Here is a 12,969-nt window from a genome sequence, read left to right as displayed (position 1 = left end):
GCACCACTGCATTCCAGCCTGGATAACAGAGTGAGACCCTGTCTTCAAAAAAAAAAAAAAAAAAAATCTTTTAATGATTTTGAAATGCACATTGCATTATTAACTATAGTCATCATGCTGTGCAATGGATCTCAAAAGCTTATCCCTTGCTGAAACTTTCTGCCCTTTGACCAGCATCTCCATACCCACCCACGCCCAGCCCCTGGTGACCACCATTCTACTCTCTACCTCTGTGAGTTTGGCTTTTTCAGATTCCACATATTAAGTGAGATCATGCAGTATTTGTCTTTCTGTGCCTGGCTTATATCACTTAACATAATGTCCTCCCGGTTCATCCATGTTGTCACAAATGACGCCATTTGTGAATAGTATTCCATGATGTATATATACCACATTCAGTGGTACATCAACATACATTTAGTTTGTTTTCATATCTCGGCTATTGTGAATGATACTGCAATGAACATAAGAGTGCAGATATCTCTTCAACATATTGATTTCACTGTCTTTGGATACATACCCAGTAGTGGGACTGGACAGCCAATCTTGATGTAGTCTTAGAACCAGGTTGTGCATGTGAATGTGTGTGTGTATGTTTATGTGTGTGCATGCATGTGCCTGTATGTTTGTACACATCACATAATTGTAAACTTTCCGTCAGCACAATTTTATATTATTTTTGCTTCATGTCACTTAAGAATATATTATGAATATCTTTACATATTAAATTTTGGGAAACCTCTTACATTTGCTGCACACATATGATTTGCTTCTCCTTACTGGGCATTTGAGTACCTTGCATATTTTTCCATTTTAAATGATCTTACAGGGAATGTCTTTTGATATCAACCTTTGTTATTTGCCTTGGAGTGAAATTACTGGGTCAGATGGCATTTACATTTTAAGCCCTAACTCTGCTTATAGAATAAAAGGCATGAGCACAATAGAGAATTTCCAAAAGCAAAGCAAGTGCAATTGTCCTCTGGGGGCTGGGGACAGTCACTCTGGAACCACAGCGGGTGGGTGGCTGTCTGCTACACTTATCCATCTAGGTGCATATATATATATATATATATATATATCATATATATGATATATATATCATATATATGATATATATATCTTAGACATATTTTTGTTAGAAACAGCCCCGCAGCTTTAGCCTGCAGCTCCCCTCTCTTCCCCCCAGACATTTCTCTTAAGAGTGATGGGAATACATTCTACGAAGCCGCTGTTAGGCGAGACAGCTCCCAGTAATGCCAGCCATCAAGTGATTCTGAAAGGAGCAATGAGGGGCTGTATGGGTGAATGCTCGGCATTGCAACAGTGCACAGCAGACCACCAGTCTATTATCCACCGAATCTTGAGATTCAGCCGAGGATGCATTCAGTTGCTAAAACTGTCACGGCAGCCACTCGCTGCTAGCTCTTAGGCAAGAAAATATGCATTCCTTCAGAAATTCAGGGAAAGCCGTTGTCTCTATAAAACAAAGTCCAAAGCAATTGCGCAGCTGCATGATGTTCAGCACATTACATGGATTCTTCTCGCATCTGCCTCCTCCTTAAGTTGTGTAAAAATGATTATGCAATTCTAAATTTGGAAACTTACCTTATTGTATGCACCAGGGACTCAACAGAAATTTTTATATCGTATTCAAGAATATCAAGTGGTACCAGGACACTGATTTGGCTAGCATAAATGTTACAATTGCTAAATACATGGAGTCAGACTACCAAAGGATTCATTTGTTTCAATCAATAAATATTCATTGAACACTGAGTCTCTGTGACACCCTGTGCCAGAACCAGGGAATGCAGTAGAGAAAGACCAGCCTGGTTCTGCCCCAGGCATTAAGCTTCCCACCATGTACATGGGGGCACTTCATCAACAGCAGGGTTATGGCCCGCCTTGGTCATGAGCATAAAGACCATTGCTACTAATCTTTATAGTAAAGCCCTGCAGAGATGGGAGCCCATCTCTTTGACATTCCAACTCACATCTCTACATTCCCCTGACAGTGAGCTTTCAATTTGCCCTTGTACTGTCCTGTCTCATGTTTCCCTTTGATCTAGAATGCTGATCTGCACCTCTTCTATTGGCATACATCATACAGCCGATCCTTCCACGCCTCGCCTGCCTATAACACTTTTAATGGGGAGTCTTGCCCAAGGCTCCAAGCAGAAACAACCACGCTCTCCTTTATTGTGCATTGTGCATGCCTCTGTGATGGTGTTACTAGGCCAGGACCTCTAGGCCATAATTTTACACATATTAATCTATTAATAGCTCCTTCTCCAGATGTGAGCTAATTGGGGACTGGGACATATAGTACTTATGGGTTGAATGAATGAATGAATAAGTGAATGCAAAGCTGATGCATATAGATTTTAGCCACAAAGAAAAATTTCCCCAGCCATTATTAATAGAATATGAGCTTGGAGTTGCTTTTCCAGCCTTAAGAACAGCAGGGCTGGGCACGGTGGCTCACACCTGCAATCCCAGCACTTTGGGAGGTTGAGGTGGGAGGATCACATGAGGCCAGGAGTTCGAGATCAGCCTGGCCAACATAGTGAAACCCCATCTCTACTAAAAATACAAAAATTAGCTGGATGTGGTGGCAGGTGCCTGTAATCCCAGCTGCTTGGGAGCCTGAGGCAGGAGAATTGTTCGAACCTGGGAGGTAGAGGTTGCAGTGAGCTGAGATCACGCCATTGCACTCCAGCCTGGGTGACAGTGAGACTCCACCTCAATTAAAAAAAAAAAAAAAATGAACAGCAGGATTGGGTTGTAGGACGGCTAGAGGCAGAGGTATAATCTATGTCCATGAAGCTGAGAATGACCAATGGCTTGTAAAGAGCTTAGATCCATAACCCTGGACTCACTGCCCCTTGACTGTTGACAGATAGGACCCAGAAAAGTAGTGCCACAAAGCACGAGGCAGAAAATCAACCATTGTCCCAATTCTATAAAAATGGACTCATTCAATGTAACCCTGGGAGACTTGGTTGAACTTCACCGAAACCCCAGTTCCACAGCCTGTGGCAAGTGGAAGCCCTCACCATGATGCCTGGGTCTCCATAGCTTCACTCCTCTCCCTTCTGCGCTCCTGCCACCTCGTGGGCTGTCACTAGTGGATGCTGAGACACAGAACTCTCGCCTTCAGTAGGGTCCACAGGAAATCCATTCACATCAAGCATTTTGTGATTTTTGTTAAACTCGCACTGAAGATTTTGTTTGTCAAAGAAATAGTCATATCACTCACTGCACAAATACACTCGCGCAAGCTTGCCTGTGTTGACGCTGCTTCCTTCTATTTTCTGACTCCTTTCCTTCTAGTACAGCCAAAATATTCCCCACTTGATTCTGGCCCTGTAGTTTAGTCCATACCCAGTTCCTTTAAGAAATTAGCTTCTACCTCCACTCACTGTATCAATGAAATCCCTCTGAACAAATACAGGGCCCTCTCATTAAGGACTTCTGGTGATTTTGACATTCTCTCTCCCACTTCATCAAGCATTTGTTAGAATTTACTGTTTGCCTCCCCCAACCTCCCAATCCACAGGACTCTTCTTTAGATATTAACATAAATCAGCATGATTTTGGGGAAACAAATCGTATTTCCATGTTTACAGGGTCACTGCTTTCTGAGCAATAGGTGCTGGCAACCTGGGTTAAAGGACGTTTGAATGGCAACAAACCTTGGAAGTTAAAGATAGTAACTTCCGGAGAGATTGGCAGCAGCGTCTCCCCTAGCGATGGGTGTTTATATTCCAATGGTTGATGGACCTAGAGACCTTCTCATTCTCTCCCCAGAGAGGCTTTGTTTACATTTCAGAGCAAAAGCTCTTTCTCTTTCTCTACCTGGGGTGAGAAGAGGAGGAGCAGCTATGTCAGCAGCTTTTATGTCAGCTGCAGAATTTATACTCCTCTCCGGTGGCCCAAATTCCTACATCTGGATCTCGGTTTGTCACCCTGAGGGAGATGGATGCATGGGGAATGGTGCAATGATGGCTATGTGAGCAATTAAAAATCTGTCTCTGATCTAGAAACCTGGCATTTCCCAACAGAACAAACAAGCAAATAAGTAAAGTTATACAAGTAAAAGTTATAAAATGGATCTCTCAACATGAACTTTGTTATTTCTTAGATAAATAGATTGGAACGAAGCAGAGGACTGTGTAAAGAAAAGAGCAGGGAAGAAATTATTAACATCTCTGTGAATATATTTCATGGTGACGTGTCATGTATTTCATCAAACCTAAGATAGCAAAAATTATAAGAGGAACTACTATTTTGTGCACCACTACAAAAGAAAGAAAAAGGCTGCCAATTAAGCTGTAATGCAATGATTTCTAGTACCTTCGAATTTTTATTTTAGTGAAAGAATTATTTTAGATTAAAATATAGATAAATCTGTCATATAAGTGACATAATTTAGTCAAGGTATTCCTAAAGCTTTTTTATATTTAAAGTCTCAAACTTGTGGATTTCTTTTCAAATTTCAGGTGAACATCAGTGTCATTGATGTTCATGTTGCTGACACAGCATTTTTTTAATGCTGGAAGTGATTACAATTTCACCTCACAAATTAGTCCTCAAGGTTAATAATATCCTAATTGTTGTTGGGCCAACAGAGACTGTAGGAAGCTGTCAACTGTAGTATGCATCCCGATCTCAAAGATATTGGAATGTGAAAAAATGTGTCTTTTGAATAATTAAAAATATGGTATATGAGATAGACTTTTTGACCTTAAAAAGAAGGAAAGGGGAGAAGACAGAAAAGTAGCAGTTGACTGAAGTTATTTTAATAAAAAGGTAAGAAAAACATGTCTATTAATCACCATTAATAATCACAATAAACAATTTTTAATGTGACTTGAGTCAATTTCTGAATTTCCCTTTCTTTCAAAATTCCCATAAATGATTAACAATGAAAAGCCTTAGGCATACGAAAAATACATGGGCTGAAAAACAGGAACAGTACATATCTGTGAACCTAGAGACCTCTTGACCTTGAGGATGTCAGATGATCCTTGAGTTATGAGGGGGTTCATCCTGATAAACCCATCGTAAGCTGAAAATATCCTAAGTCAAAAACACACTTAACGCACCTAACCTAACAATGAACAATATCACTTCACCCAGCCTCTCTTAAACGTGCTCAGGACGCTTACATTAGCTGACTGACAGTAGGGCAATATCATCTCACACAAAGCCCATTTTACAATAAAGTATTGAATATTTTATGTAATTTCTTGAATACCGCACTGAAAGTGAAAAGTAGAATACTTGTATGGGTTTCTACCAAATGTGTAACACTTTTGTACCATGGTAAAGTTGAAAAATCATTCAGCCAAACCCTCATTAAGTTGGGGACCGTCTGTATGGATAGAAGTGGGTTGGAGGTATCCCAGCCACTCTGATTCCACACATGTGAAAGTGCAGCCCTCCTGGACAGTATTGGACAGAATATACTCAAATCTGCAAAGACAGAGCGGCAGGAGCTGAGCACGAGGGCAAGATGGTGTCTGATCAACAGGGACGACCTACTGACAACAGCAAGGGCTCCAGGGTCTTCACACCAAGCAGGCTGGTGTTGGCTCCCAGGATCCCTGAGGCAGAAGTGGTGATGCTCCAGTGAACGGAGCCTGCACCCCACACAGGGAAAAGAAATTTCTCTGGGGAGCCCTGTTCTACCCTTTGTGGCCTAGGACTTGACACACTGACTCTGTCTGATGCATTCACCAGTGGATCTCCAGAGCTCACTCAGAAAATGGCACATAGCAGGTACTTGGGGGTTGGCTGGATTCATTTATTTTACACATATTTGAGAGCCCAGAAAGGAACAAATGGTGGTTGAATCACCGGGCATACAGGAATAAACCAATGTCAGAATCTCCAAGGAGGTTTACATTCTAATAGACGCCATAAAGAGATCAATATATCCCAGGTCAGGAGCAGATGAGCCCAGAAAGGACAGAAAAGCAGGTAAGGGAGGCAGGGCTTGGGGGATAGGGAGAGCGTGGCTGCTGCTGAAGTAAAATGGTTGGGAATGAGGCTCACAGAAGTTGCTGGGGCAGCAGAGAAATGAATAAAACAATGAAATGAGTCCCATGGACACCTGCGGGAACAGCATTGCAGAAAGAGGGAACAGCAAGCCAAGGCTCCAAAAAAATAAGCAAATGGATGCAACAGTGAATTTATGGGACTAACCTCGCTATCCATCCAAACCCAAGCTTCCTGACTTCTATTTCACCTGAGACTACAGATTTGCCCACATCATCTCTGAAAGAAATGTCCTCAAGTTCCCATTCTGAGCAAACACCACCCTCCCTGGCTAAGAATGATGGGCGGGTGGGGGCGAGTGGAAGGTGAGGTTGAAGTATAAAAAATGTATAAAAAGGTGAAGGATGTATAAAAGGATGAAGGAGTTCAAGAGAAGGGCATGATTACGGTGAATTAGAACCAATGTCCCCTAAGAAGTGGACTTGCTCCAAGGAGCAGGAGAGAATTATTTCCAAGGCATTTTTTTCATACACAGCTTTTACTTTCAACATGATGAGACAGACAAGGCAGATCTAGAGAGAGAACATCATCCTGAGGTCAGCGAAAATTGCTTTTGGTAGAAAAGCTATTACCAAATTTTAAAACACAATAAAAGAGTTTAATAAGGTGCCTAGTTACAAAATAAATCTATAAAAATCAATAGCTTTGTTTTACACCAATAATAACCTGACACAAAATGTAATGGGAGGAAAATTCCACACACCATCACGATGATAAATACGAAATACACAGGACAATCTTCATGAGGTATGTCAACGTCCTAGATGAACACTTCAACATTTACTTACAGAGAGAAGACGTCATGTTCATTAAAGGGAACAATTGATATTGCGGTTTTCATTTTCCCTGTTGTAATTTTCATTACCTTTGTATTAATTTTCTCTGATGTCTATATTTCCCACTATGCTATAAACTTAATGATGGCAAAGACTCGGTTCCATTCTTTGCTGGCACATATCTAAGTACATAGCCAAGTCTTAGGACACAGAAGGTGCTCAATAAACATTAGTTGGATTAATGAGTGAAGATGGAGATGATCACAAAACTAAATCCTCTTAAAGTGACCTCCAGAAAAATCCAAGATTCTGCCCTGAGTCAAAAGAATGGTTTCAAATCATAGCGAGTCTTGGACAATGAGGAATTTAATTCTGCCAACATAATATTCGTGGAGCCTCAGCAAAGAGCGTATATCTCAGCGCATTTAGCATAGTAAAAGTGAAAAAGGATGCTTCCAAGAAAATTACCATCTTGTGAAGCAGCAATAGCCAGAAGGCCCCTCTGACTTTTCCCAGCAGTCCTGGGGGTCAGTAAGGCTCCTTGAAATGTTCCAGAGATTTCTGGGAAAGTGGTAATTCCTCCAGAACTTCCAACATTGATTACATTGACAATATCATGGAGGGAGACGCTTATTGTTTGAAACCAAACCTAATCTGATAGCTGCGGCCCTTTGGCCTTCTTAGAGGTGGAAATCAGAGAGCATAATCCATACAGAGGTGAAACTCAGTTTCCATTCCACCCCTTCTTCTTGACACTAGGAAGGAAAGGAGAAGGAGCTACTCTTGAAATGGATACCCCGTGGTTTAGCAGAAGACATTGATGAGTTTTCAGTCTGCAAGAAGAGGTCTAGAACCCAGTATTGGGGGCAAAAAAAACAGACAGCACATAATCCTTCTGTATATGGTAAGGATTTGCTTTGAGGAAGGAGATGCCATGAGCAGAACGGGAAGTCAGAGAGCAAACTAAATGGCAGCAGGACCCTGGAGCCCATGCTGGTGAGAATTGTCAAGGGATTGTTGGAACAAGAAGTCCAGTGCTCAGTTAAGTCAGGTCTGTAAACAGATAGTTATATGAATCGAGGAAAAGGAGCCAAGTTCCTCGTGTAGACTGGTACAAAGACTAGGAATTGGCTGTGGGAGGGAAGAGCTCAGCGAGGCTTTGAGTTCTGCCAGAAGTCAAACTCGGCTTGCAAAAATCACAGGGAGATTGGCAGGAGGTAGGGAGGGCTGAGGGGGCAGGTGGATTACTTGGTGAAACTTGCAAGGAAGGGCCAAGAAGGCTCGTCTGAGCCAAGGCCACCCTAGCGGCAAGTCCCTGTTAGCCACACGGAAGGGGACAGCCTTGCTATTCCTTGCAGGACAAATCACCCTTGGAGAGCTATAGCCCGAGACATTTACAACCTAGAGCTTCCTGTAAGTTACCAGGAGACAAGTGAGAGTACAAATACAGCAGATGAAGGCTAATGGAAAGAATTTGGGGTGTTTGGGCTAAAAAGAGAAGTCCACGGGGGAACAAAATGGTCATCTTCAAAACATGGATGGAGTGTACTTATTATTGTTATGATTCTGGGGGGCAAATTGGGGTTAAAAGGTAGAAGTGGGAGGCCGGGTGCAGTGGTTCACACCTGTAATCCTAGCACTTTGGGAGGCCGAGGCAGGCAGATCAACTTGAAGTTCGAGACCAGCCTAGCCAACATGATGAAACCCTGGCTCTACTAAAAGTACAAAATTTAAAATTAGCAGTGGCGGGCACCTGTAATCCCAGCTACTTGGGAGGCTGAGGCAGGAGAATCACTTGAACCTGGGAGGTAGAGGTTGCAGTGAGCCAAGATCACACCACTGCATTCCAGCCTGGGGGGCAGAGAAAGACTCCATCTCAAAAAACAAAACAAAACAAAACAAAACGTGGAAATAGCAGGAAGAAATAACTTTCTTCGATGCAAGGAAAATATTTCTGGCAATTCGAGAAGACTAAGCATGAGGGTGCCTTTCCGTGCACATCAGTTCCTTTCTCACTGGGTAAGGTGGGTCCACAGGGCAGAGGAGGAAAGAGCCTGGCTCTAGGGTTTGAGGAGGGATTTGGGGAATCGCTGGGGCAAGAGGAGGTGCTTCCATGGGATCCCTTGATAGAAGTCCCAGCATGAACACCAGCCCCAGATGCCTCCGTGGGAAGTGGGAAGTGGACCTTCTCACAGGCAGGACACAGCTCCTCACAGCAGCAGTGATCAAGCGCTTTGGGGAGCATTTCTAGGGTAAGAACAGACACTCTTGAGCAAACTCAGGGACAGTCAGACAAGCACCCCTACTGACTGTCAGGTGGGCTCTTCCCAAGGGAAGAGGTGGCCAGAGCATCTGCTTTCCGGAGTCATGTCACAGAATGGAGGAAACATGGGGTACTTCCCTATGCAGAACGGTTCTCCGAGCTCTCAGCCCTGTCTGCGGGGCATTTGTGCTGAGAACCCACAGGATAAACTAGGAGGACGTGGTAGCAAAAAGCCTGAGTGCATCACTAGAGAGATGGGAAGGGACATATCGTGACTGGCTTGGGAAAGGTCTTCTGCCTTCCTGTGCAGCAAGGGCCCAGGGAAGTGGCATCTAAATCAGTGACTGTGTTGACGGCCACTACAATGAGAGGATTGGCATCGGCCGCCGTGCTCAGAGGCTCAAGGCAGCCCCCATTGCTCACAGTGGCCCCCCAGGTGCTGGCTGACTACCCCGGTGCCACTGCAGTCAGCACACGATCAGGAGCAAGAAGCCTGGAGTCTCCCATTTCAGAGAGCAGTTTTCATGGTCACGGGCAGCACCAGAGCGACCCAGCCTGGGCCTAAAGAAGAAATCGACTCTGGAGGGAGCAAGGGCTCCCAGATATCTCTGAGGACACCGTCTGGATGCTGTTGCTTTGGCCTTTTGGTGTTGCTAATGCCCTTGGCTTTATTTTTCCCATCCCCTGCAGCGTGTAGATTAATCCAAATTCCCTGCATTTCCCATAAACCCGCCCCAAAAGCTTGGTTACATAACTTTTGAGCCTCGTAAAGTGCTCCAAGCATTGTGCTTCAGGGTGAAACCAGCTCTCCAGTGTTCCAAGGCAAGAAGCATTGACCAGCTAAATAGGATTTGGAAGTTCCAAAGAGCAGGCTGGGTAACACATTTAGAGCAGTCTTAGAGCAGTGCCATAGACAATTTTCTGGATCCTTGGATACAATAGCACAGGGAAAATGTGGTTTATGTGGCCAAGCATTGCTTAGATGGGTATAAAAAGAATATTGGCTTAAAATTGGCTGTTTTACACCAATAACAACCTGACACAAAATGTAATAGGAGGAAACTTCTATACACCATCATGACGATAAATATGAAATACACAGGACAATCTTCACAAGGTATGTTCATATGAAGAGCAATCTTCACATGAATCTTCACACGAAGAGGAATTCTATAGCAAAAATATCTCCTCAACATGAGGCTGACTTGAGGCTCTTTTAACATGATTGAGTTAAGAGTCCGAAAGAAAAGAAATGAACAATGTAATTTGCTCTTATTGCTTCTACTATTATACTTAAAGTGACATGTTTATTTCTATTTTAATAAAAGATAGAAGCTAAAATTCTCTGAAGTGTGAAACAGCTGGGTTTAGAGAGGGTTTGATTAATTAAGCAAGTAAATGCCTCACAAACACCCCCTACCATTTGGCTGAAAGACAGTCTCTGCTCGGGAGAGGGCTGAGGCTGCAATAATGAGAAATACCGTTTTGCTGAAAACAGAGCACGTCAGTGCAGAGCAGATTGAATCCCATAATCAAATTTGTCATTTTAAAGTAGCCTAGATTTCTCTCTTAGCACAGGCATTAATTGGATATAAGACAGCAATCACACTGTGTTTTCAATCTATAGTAAAAATTATCTTCCTTTCCCCAAGGCCCACAGCTTTGATAAGAAGGCAGGAGTTTTTGGAGAAGAGCGTTGTGTTCCTCTGTCTGTAGACCCCGAGACACTGATTTACAGCAAGACTCACCATGACAAGGTTTATATTCTTAAAAACCAGAGATAAGCCATGATTTTGCAAGGGACAAAAACCAACTCTAACTTCAGTAGAAAAGGAAAATTATTAGCTTATGGACCTAAAGAACAGAGTGAAGACAGCAATAGCTACACTGCATTCAAACAACCTCCCTATCACACACACACACAGCACACACATGCACACATGAACACACACTCTCTCTCTGGGTTGACCTAATCCCTCTGGCCAGCTGGCCCTATAAGTCTACCATACACCATAAAGCACTTTATCATACAGCCTTACTATCTCACCCAGACAAGACAGACTTCTCCCATTTTTAAAATCCAGGGAAGGACTCTAACTGGGTAGCTGAGGTCACAAGTCCATGGCTGAATCAGCTAGCAAGGCCAGGTGTACGGGTACCCTAATTGGCTGCCCCACCAGAACCATATGTTTCAAGTGAGAGAAAGAGAAGTCCTCTAAAAAAGGGGATGCGATATTCTGAGAAGACAAAACATTACTACACCATGCTGGCGAAGTTCCAATTCTGCCTTGTTTCCCGGAGCACAGACACAAAAGGCACAGGGAACCAAGGTGATCTGCTTCCGACCTGTGCTGTCCAATATGGTGGGCATCAACCACGTGGCTGCGAGCCCTTGAAATGTGCGTGAGATGTGCTGTAATGTAAAATACACCCTGAATTTTGAAGATGTACTGAAAAAAATAAAGTGTAAACATGGTGAAACCTCGTCTCTACTACAAGATACAAAAATTAGCCAGATGTGGTGGCACGGGCCTGTAATCCCAGGTACTTGGGAGGCTGAGGCAGGATAATTGCTTGAAAGTGGGAGGCGGAGGTTGCAGTGAGCCGAGATCATGCCATTGCACTCCAGCCTGGGCAACAGAGTGAGACTCTGTCAAAAAAAAAACAAAAAAAAAACCTCATTAGTAATAGTTTATTTTAATTACATATTAAAATGAAAGTATTTTGGATCTATTACATTAAAGAAGATATATTATTCAAACTTTTTACTTCTTTAATGGGCTATTAGAACTTTTATAATTACATAGGTTATTACATTAGGTGGCTTGCATTGTATTTCTATGGGGATGGCTACCTTAGAAGTTGAGGGTCAGCTTGCTTTCTTTTCTTTCTTTCCTTTCCTTTCTTTCTCCCTCCCCTCCCCTTTCTTCTTTCTTTCTTTCTCTTTCTTCTTTCTTTCTTTTTTTCTCTCTCTCTCTCTCTTTCTCTTTTCTTCCCTCTGTTGCCCAGGCTGGAGTGTAGTCGGCTCGCTGCAGACTCCCTGCCTCCGGCTCCCGTGATGCTCCTACCTCGGCCTGCCGGCTGGCTGGGATTGCGGCCACGCGCCACCACCCCTGGCTGGTTTTTGTACTTTTGGTGCAGGCGGGGTTTCGCCATGTTGGCCAGGCCGATCTCCAGCTCCTGACCTCGAGTGGTCTACCCGCCTCAGCCTCCCAAGGTGCTGGGACTGCAGACGGAGTCTCGCTCAATCGGTGCTCGGTGTTGCCCGGGCTGGAGTGCGGTGGCGTGGTCTCAGCTCGCTGCAGCCTCAGCTTCCCAGCCGCCTGCCTTGGCCTCCCAGGGTGCTAGGATTGCAGCCCCTGTCCGGCCGCCGCCCCGTCTGGGCGGGTGGGGAACGTCTCTGTCCAGCCGCCCCGTCTGGGAAATGAGAAGCACCGCTGCCCGGCCGCCCCGTCTGGGAAGTGAGGAGCACCTCTGCCCGGCCGCCCCGTCTGGGAAGTGAGGAGCACCTCTGCCCAGCCACCCTGTCTGGGAGGTCTACCACAGAGGCCAGATGCAGTGTGGAGGCTGGACGTGGTGGCTCGCGCCTGTAGTCCCAGCACTCTGGGAGGCCGAGGCGAGTTGATCACTTGAGGCTAGGAGTTCGAGACCAGCCTGCCCAACATGGCAAAACATATGAAAAATACAACCAACCAACCAACCAACCAACCCAGCAACAACAAAATAGGTCTAGCCTGGAGTCATACTCTAATTTTTTCTATTTTCCTCCCTTTCTGATCCTTTATCCCACTTTCTTTTTCTTTCTCCTCCTTCTTCTTTGTCAAAGACATAGAGGATTGAGTTATTGTCATTGATCCATACAAA

At 44.1% G+C, this 12,969-nt stretch overlaps 1 long non-coding RNA gene across 1 annotated transcript in view; it reads left to right on the top strand.

Annotated features, from left to right (window-relative positions):
- The window catches only part of LOC131383054 (uncharacterized), a 35,555-nt gene extending 24,693 nt beyond the window's left edge, over positions 1 to 10,862 (top strand). The window contains exon 3 of the long non-coding RNA XR_009212775.1: positions 10,733 to 10,862. This is a non-coding gene — a long non-coding RNA (uncharacterized LOC131383054). The remainder of the gene's footprint in view (positions 1 to 10,732) is intronic.
- Positions 10,863 to 12,969: the final 2,107 nt, after the last annotated feature.

Source organism: Hylobates moloch, unplaced genomic scaffold (genome assembly GCF_009828535.3).
Source record: "Hylobates moloch isolate HMO894 unplaced genomic scaffold, HMol_V3 SCAFFOLD_1, whole genome shotgun sequence".
Taxonomy (NCBI): Eukaryota; Metazoa; Chordata; class Mammalia; order Primates; family Hylobatidae; genus Hylobates; species Hylobates moloch.
Note: the sequence above shows the minus strand (reverse complement) of the source record. Positions and strands in the feature narration are given on the sequence as shown.